Below are 6,650 nucleotides of genomic sequence, written 5' to 3'. Positions count from 1 at the left end.
CCTGATTACCAAGATTTGATTGCTGCTGCACAACGGAGATGTATTAATAATATAGTTAACTTTATAGCACAGTATTAACTTACAGGATGTCAAAAGCAGAAAGGGAATATCACTCAAGAAGTTTGCATCCTCTTTTTTTTTTAAATTTATTTTATTTATTTACTTTTGGCTGTGTTGGGTCTTCGTTGCTGCGTGCGGGCTTTCTCTAGTTGCAGCAAGAGCAGGTGCTACTCTTCATTGCGTTGTGAGGGCTTCTCATTGCGGTGGCATCTCTTGCTGCAGAGAACGGGCTCTAGCTGCGCAGGCTTTAGTTGTGGCACGAGAGCCCAGTAGTTGTGGCTCGTGGGCTCTAGAGCACAGACTCAGTAGTTGTGGCACACGGGCTTAGTTGCTCCGTGGCATGTGGGATCTTCCCGGACCAGGGCTCGAACCTGTGTCCCCTGCATTGGCAGGCGGAGTTTTAACCACTGCACCACCAGGGAAGCACTGCATCCTCTTTTGCGGAAAGTATTATATGTGTTTTGGTTGTATGCAGGTTAGTTGTGTCATGTTAGGTGGAAGTATGACTTTGTTATCATCTTTATTTCGAGCTTAAGTATAGTTAAGGATATGTGTAGGAATGTGGTTGCTGGGTCATCAGTCTTTTAAATTCTAGCTACTGTAATGAGGGTGTAGAGGCATCTCCTTGTGGTTTTAGTTTGCAAATCCCTGGATGATGAAAGATACTGAACATCTTTTTGTTGCTTATTGGCCACTTAAAGAAAATATTTATTTATTTAGGTTGCGCCGGGTCTTAGTTGCAACATGCGGGATCTTCACTGTGGCACATGGGCTTCTTAGTTGCGGCATGTGGACTCTTACTTGCGGCATGCATGTGGGATCTAGTTCCCCGACCAGGGATCAAACCCAGGTCCCCTGCATTGGGAGCTGGTAGTCTTACCCACTGGACCACCAGGGAAGTCCCTTATTGGCCATTTTTATATCTTCTTCAGTGAAGTGTCTATTAAAATCTTTTGCCCATTGTTTTTTGGGTTGTCTTATTATTCATTTATAAGAGTTCTTTATATATTCTGGATTCAAGTTTTTTGTCAAATATATTGTATTCCAAATCCCCCCTGCCATCTATGGCTTGCCTTTTCATTTTCTTTATGGTGTCTTTCAAAGAACAAAAGTTTAAAATTTTGATTAAGTTCAACTTATGAATCATTTCTTTTATGGTTCACGTTTTTGTGTCCTAAGAAATCTTTGCCTATCTCAAAATCACAAAGACTTTTTTCTCTCTGTTTTTTTCTAGAAATTTACTTAATAGTTTTAGCTTTTACGTTTATCATCCATTCTGAGTTACTTTCCTCAACGGCCTCCTTCAAGAGCTCCTGAGATCTACAGATGCATCCCCACCAACCTCAAATCTAACAGTCAACCTTACCACCTCCTTGGCCTCAATCTTCATCAGTCTATCAAGTCCTGTCCATTATACTCCCTAAAAAGGACTCTTCTCTACCACCAGTCTACCTTGCTTTGACTGTTAAGGCAGCCTCCTAACTGGTCCCCTGCCCCAACTCACATTCCACTCCACATTCAGTGCCGCATTCCGGCCACGCCAAGCTCTCATCCCTTGGACATAATTAAGTCCTTCCAAGTCAGCCTTCAGATTCCAGCCTGAAAATCCTTGCCTGAATCAATCTCCTTCCCTCCTCCCCCTAATACAGGCTCTCTTAGCACCATGCCCCTCTCAGAAGAGATTTTGCTATTTGCAAATTTTAATTTTTTGTGATTCTCCCTGTAACGTTTTCCTTCTCCATCGGTTCTAACTTCATGACTCTTTAACCCCACGTTGTACTTCCAGTAACTCATACAGGGCCTAGCACACGGAAGGAGCCTCAATACATAAGCGATGAACGAATAAATGAATTAGGAAAATGCAGTAATAAAGGGATAGGCTGATGGCTGCTTGTGTTCCCTTGAGTGGTAAAAGCGGACGTGAAATAGTAATAATAAGCCCCTGCCAGCAGCGGCCGAAAACCTGCTGGATCGGAGGAGGAAAGAAGGCCTTACGACTGAAGGTAAGCAGAACAGGTGAGGAACCCGGAGCGGCGGTCAGAAATCCGCTCACACCTCAGCTGCCCTGGGCCTTCGCTCTCAGAAAACGGGGCCTGGCCAGAGGAACTCGGTTCCCGGACCTTTCGCGGTGAAGAGCGAACCTGCAGCGGAACAGCCCGGGACCCGGCGACCGCGTGGGTGGGCGGGGCCACGCCTTTCGGGGCCGTCCCCCCCTGCAGCGTGCGCGCGCCCGCCGCCGCCTCGCGCGTGCGCCGCCTGCCGGGGGCGGAGGTTGTGGGTGGCGGCGGCGGGCGCGCGCGCGCTCTCCCCTCCTCGCGCCGGTTCGCGCTCCCGTGCTGGGACTGAGGCGGCTGTGGCGGCTGTGGCGGCTGCGGAGGCGGCGGCTGAGGCGGCTGAGGCGGCGCGGGGGGAGGGCCGGGAGGGGGGTGGTTGGGGGGGGGGATGGACCGGGCTCGGCGGCCGCAGCGGCAGGAGCCGGTGCTTGAGCGCGAGCGACGGCGCTGGCGGAGACGCCGGCTGCTCCTCCCCTCCCCGCCGGTGAGTGAGTGCCCCCGCCCCCGACGCTGGCGGCGGCCGCGGTCCCTCTCGGCCCCTGTGGCCCGGGAGGGGAGAGTCGTGAGGGGAGCGTGGCCGGGCGGCGCCGCCGACGCGGCCCGGGCCTCCCGCTCGCGGCCTGGCGCGGGTCGGACCCTCGGTCGCCACCGTTCGGGGCTGAAGCCCTGGGCCTAGGGCTCGACCCCCAGCATCCCTCCGGGCCTCTTTCCTCTCCCGGCCCGTTCCGCTGTCATTTTGACCCTGGGGTTTCTCTCCCCTCCCCTTCGCCTCGCCCCCTTCCCAGCACCCCCTCCAGGGCCGCGGGGAGGGAGGGGCGTGTGAGGGGGTGGGCCGAGGCCCGAAGGACTGTTTGGGAGCTGGCTCTAGGGGGGTCGGGGATCCTACGAGCCCTCGCTCGCCCTGGCGTCCCCAGAAGTTGGCCACTGGGGCTTAGCCATTGCCACCTGAAAGCAGTTTTGCACCTTTTGTTTTGATTTTGAACTTGTTGTTTGAGGGGAGGAGGGAGCCGGCAGTTCTGGGAACGGGGAGAATTGGTGGTGCGCGGTGGGATGCGAGTCTGGGCTGGCTGGGCTTGGTCCCAGGTGCCTTTTATTAACCCTTTTAGGAAGGGAAGAGGGGCTCAGTGAGTTGCACCTTCTCTAAAGGGCCAGAGATCCATTTATAGCTTGCAGACCCCAGCTTTTTCAGCTTAAGCAAACGTGTGTGTAGTGTTTGTCCAGGGGTTGGTTTGGTTCATCCCTAACATTGATGGTGAACATCCCCCAGGTGAATCTGCAGTAGTTTCTTGAAGCAGCCCACTTAAGCTGTTGGCTGATTTCCCCCCTCTTCTTTGGTGACACCTTACACATTAGTCTTGGTAGATCTTAGCCAGTGCTTTTGCAGGCTGCCTTTTCATCCTGACTTGTCATAGAGGAAAGGAGGGATGAACACACACTTGTCTTAATCCAAAATGGTTGCTATTAAGTCTGACATACTTATCAGAGGTACCTGTACCATAAGCATCTCTATGAAAGGTCTGAATTCCTAAATTAAAAAGCAGGTAGCTGCTTTAGAATAAAGCAGAACTTTGACTTGTTTATGCCGTCTGACCAGTATCTTACATTTGGAAGTTATTGGCTAAACCAAATCCTTGTCTTTGAAGTACCTGTGTATGGAAATTGTTGCAAAGCCTGGAAGGAGAGAACCTTATGAAAATGTTAATGTGTTCATGACAAGATTCCTCCAGGAGGTAGATACATTTTTTTCTTCACTTGTATTAGAAGAGTGAGACTCGGATTATGAGTAGGTGGTAGTTCTACTAGTGTCGTGTAACAAATGATGCTTATGGGTGGGATTTTAATGCAACAATACCTTGTCCTCTACCGACAGAGTTGGCTTGTATTTTTTTTTGAAATCACACACCCACTCTCTGGCTAGTATAGAAAGATTATAAAGCTGCTTCTGGTCTGTGGGCGGTAACCTTTTAATTTCTGAAGAGTTTTCAGCTGCTTACAGAATAGATTGCTGATCAGCAGCATAGGAAGGATTCAGATATTAAAAATTCATTAGCACATGATCTAGATCTATTAAAATTATGAGTACTTATTAAGATTTGGCATGGTGTGGCTGCTGTGTACTAGGTATAGGAAATGAGATTTCTCAGAGTATTTGCATCTTACGATAAACAGAAGCACAATCAGCTGGCAGTGTTGTGACACCTTACAGTAGTTGAGAGAATCTTTTATGCGCACAAAAAACCTGTACAATTTGATGAAGAAACCCAGTGACCTGGACTAATTGATGACCACCATTACTTTAAACTCTTTGCTCCTCTCTACTAGAATATTTCCCCTTTTCTTTTGCCTGTCATATATATACAAAACCTATAATGGCCGAAGGCTTAAGTTTGAACTCCTCAGAGTGGCATTTATGGATCACTCATTAATTTATCAGTCAAGTATTTGTTGAGCCCTTATTTTGTTCCAGGATTTTTTCTAGGTAAGTACTGAGCAACAGTGGGGGGCAGAGTCCCTGCCCTCATGGAGCTTTATTCTGTGTGTGTGAGAATGAGGATAGCAAATAAGCAAATAGAGATAATTTCAGGTAATGCTACAAATCAGTGATTAGCAAACTTTTTCTGTAAAAGACCAGAAACTAAATATTTTAGGCTTTATGGGCCATACAGTCTCTGTTGCAGCTACTCAACTGTCTTGTTTTAGTGCAAAAGCAGCCACAGGCAGTACAGTACATAAACGAGTGTGTCTGTGTTCTCATTAAACTTTGGACGTTGAAATTTTAATTTCATACAATTTTCCTGTGTCACAAAATGTTTGAATTCTGCTTTTTGATTTTTTTTCAACCATTTAAAAATGTAAAAACCATTCTTAGCTCATAGGCCATACAGAAACATGGGGCAAGCTGGATTTGGCCTGTGGTCTGGCCCTTTAAAGAAAAAGTTAGCTGACTCCTAATGTGAACCATGAAGAAAATAAAACAAGCTGATGTGACAAGTGAGTGACTGGTGGGGGTGGTGGGGAGGCCTCAATGAGGAGAAGATGTTTGAGCTGTGGCCTAAGAGATGGAAGAGCTTTCCTGGCACATGAAATAGCAAATACAGACATCTGCCGATGGAAATGAGCTTCTGTGTTTCCCCAGCATTGGGCTTTTCCACATACCATGTCATTCTTGCCTTGGTGTCTTTCTTCATTTTGTTGTTCTCAACTAGATTGCCCGCCTGTCAGGTTTTAAAAGTCTACCCATTATAGAATCTAAGATTTGGAAGAGAGCTTAGCTTCTTACCCAGCTGCTCTCTTCTCAGATGTTCTCAGTGATTTTTCAACCTCTGTTTGAACACCTTTGATGACAGAAAATTCATTACTTTGAGGTAGCCCGTGCCATTTTTAGATAGCTCTGATTGTTGTTAGAATGTTCTTCTTCATGTTGCAATAGGAGTCAACCTCTCTACCTCCTTCCCCTGATGCTGCCTTACAGTGCCCGTGGAATAAGCCTGAGGTGGGGCTGCACCTCATGCACAGGATTTGGCTCTAAAGTCAGTGCTTCAGACAAAAATTACATAAGATGAAAACTGTACTTGAAAATCCCTTAAATTGTTTAAAAAGCGTAGTGTGCATGTTTTTGCATATATAATTATTTAGTTCTTAAGCATTTTACAGACCGAGAGCCACTAAGCTTGACTGAAGGAAGGAGCAAGAGGGAGAAAATGATGTAGATATGTAGGCCTTCAAAAAAATTTTGCCTTTTAAGAGCTATCAAATCCTTATCAGAGAGTGGGAGATGGTGGAGAATTTTAATGTGTTCCTGCTTTCTTGAAGGATTAATTTTATTGTATTTGTACATTAAGGCTCAATGTATAAATACAAAACATTAATAAATGTTTATCGATATGTTATGAATATTAAATTAGATAATATACATGGAAGCACCTGGCATATGGTAAGTGGTCAATAAATGTTTGCAGGATTTGAATCTAAGTTTCTGCTTCGTTGGGCTCACATGCACACTGTCCTTTGAAAAGTTGTAGAGAAGAACTTGGCCACCTGCTTCCTGTCTTTCCAAATTGGCATTTCCTGTTGTGGCTCTGTAGAGCAGCTGTCACTCTCTGTGTCCTTGAGTGTTGGTCACATTTTACCAGAGGTCAGCTAGTAAGTTAAATGGGCATATGATGTAACTCTGTTAGTTCTGCTACATGACCCTTAAAGTATTTGAACACCGCTCTTATGCCTCTTATTTAAGTCTTCACTTTTCAGGGCTAAATACTTTCATTTCTTTTAGTTTTTCCTTGTTTTTTCACCCTTCTGTTTCTTGTAAGTGTACCAATTTATCATCATTCTTTTTTACTTTGGTACCCTGAAGTACATTTTAAGGTACAAACTTAAGTTTTACCTCCTTGATGAAGTTTTCCCTTATACTTCTAGACCTTCTCTATATTCCTAAATACTTTTATCTGTATTTCTCAATTTAATATTTTCTTATTTTTGTGTTTTATACTTCTTTCATGAGCATGTATCTTACCTCACAATGAGACGACAAGCTTC

At 45.9% G+C, this 6,650-nt stretch overlaps 1 protein-coding gene across 2 annotated transcripts in view; it reads left to right on the top strand.

Annotated features, from left to right (window-relative positions):
- Positions 1–2,501: 2,501 nt before the first annotated feature.
- The window catches only part of TMCC1 (transmembrane and coiled-coil domain family 1), a 220,876-nt gene continuing 216,727 nt past the window's right edge, over positions 2,502–6,650 (top strand). For both annotated transcript variants that reach the window (XM_059940438.1, XM_059940439.1), the window contains exon 1: positions 2,502–2,598. The gene's annotated coding sequence lies outside the window, so the exon portion shown is untranslated. The remainder of the gene's footprint in view (positions 2,599–6,650) is intronic.

This window comes from Balaenoptera ricei, chromosome 11 (assembly GCF_028023285.1).
Source record: "Balaenoptera ricei isolate mBalRic1 chromosome 11, mBalRic1.hap2, whole genome shotgun sequence".
Taxonomy (NCBI): domain Eukaryota; kingdom Metazoa; phylum Chordata; class Mammalia; order Artiodactyla; family Balaenopteridae; genus Balaenoptera; species Balaenoptera ricei.
This window is presented reverse-complemented; position numbering and strand designations above follow the sequence as displayed.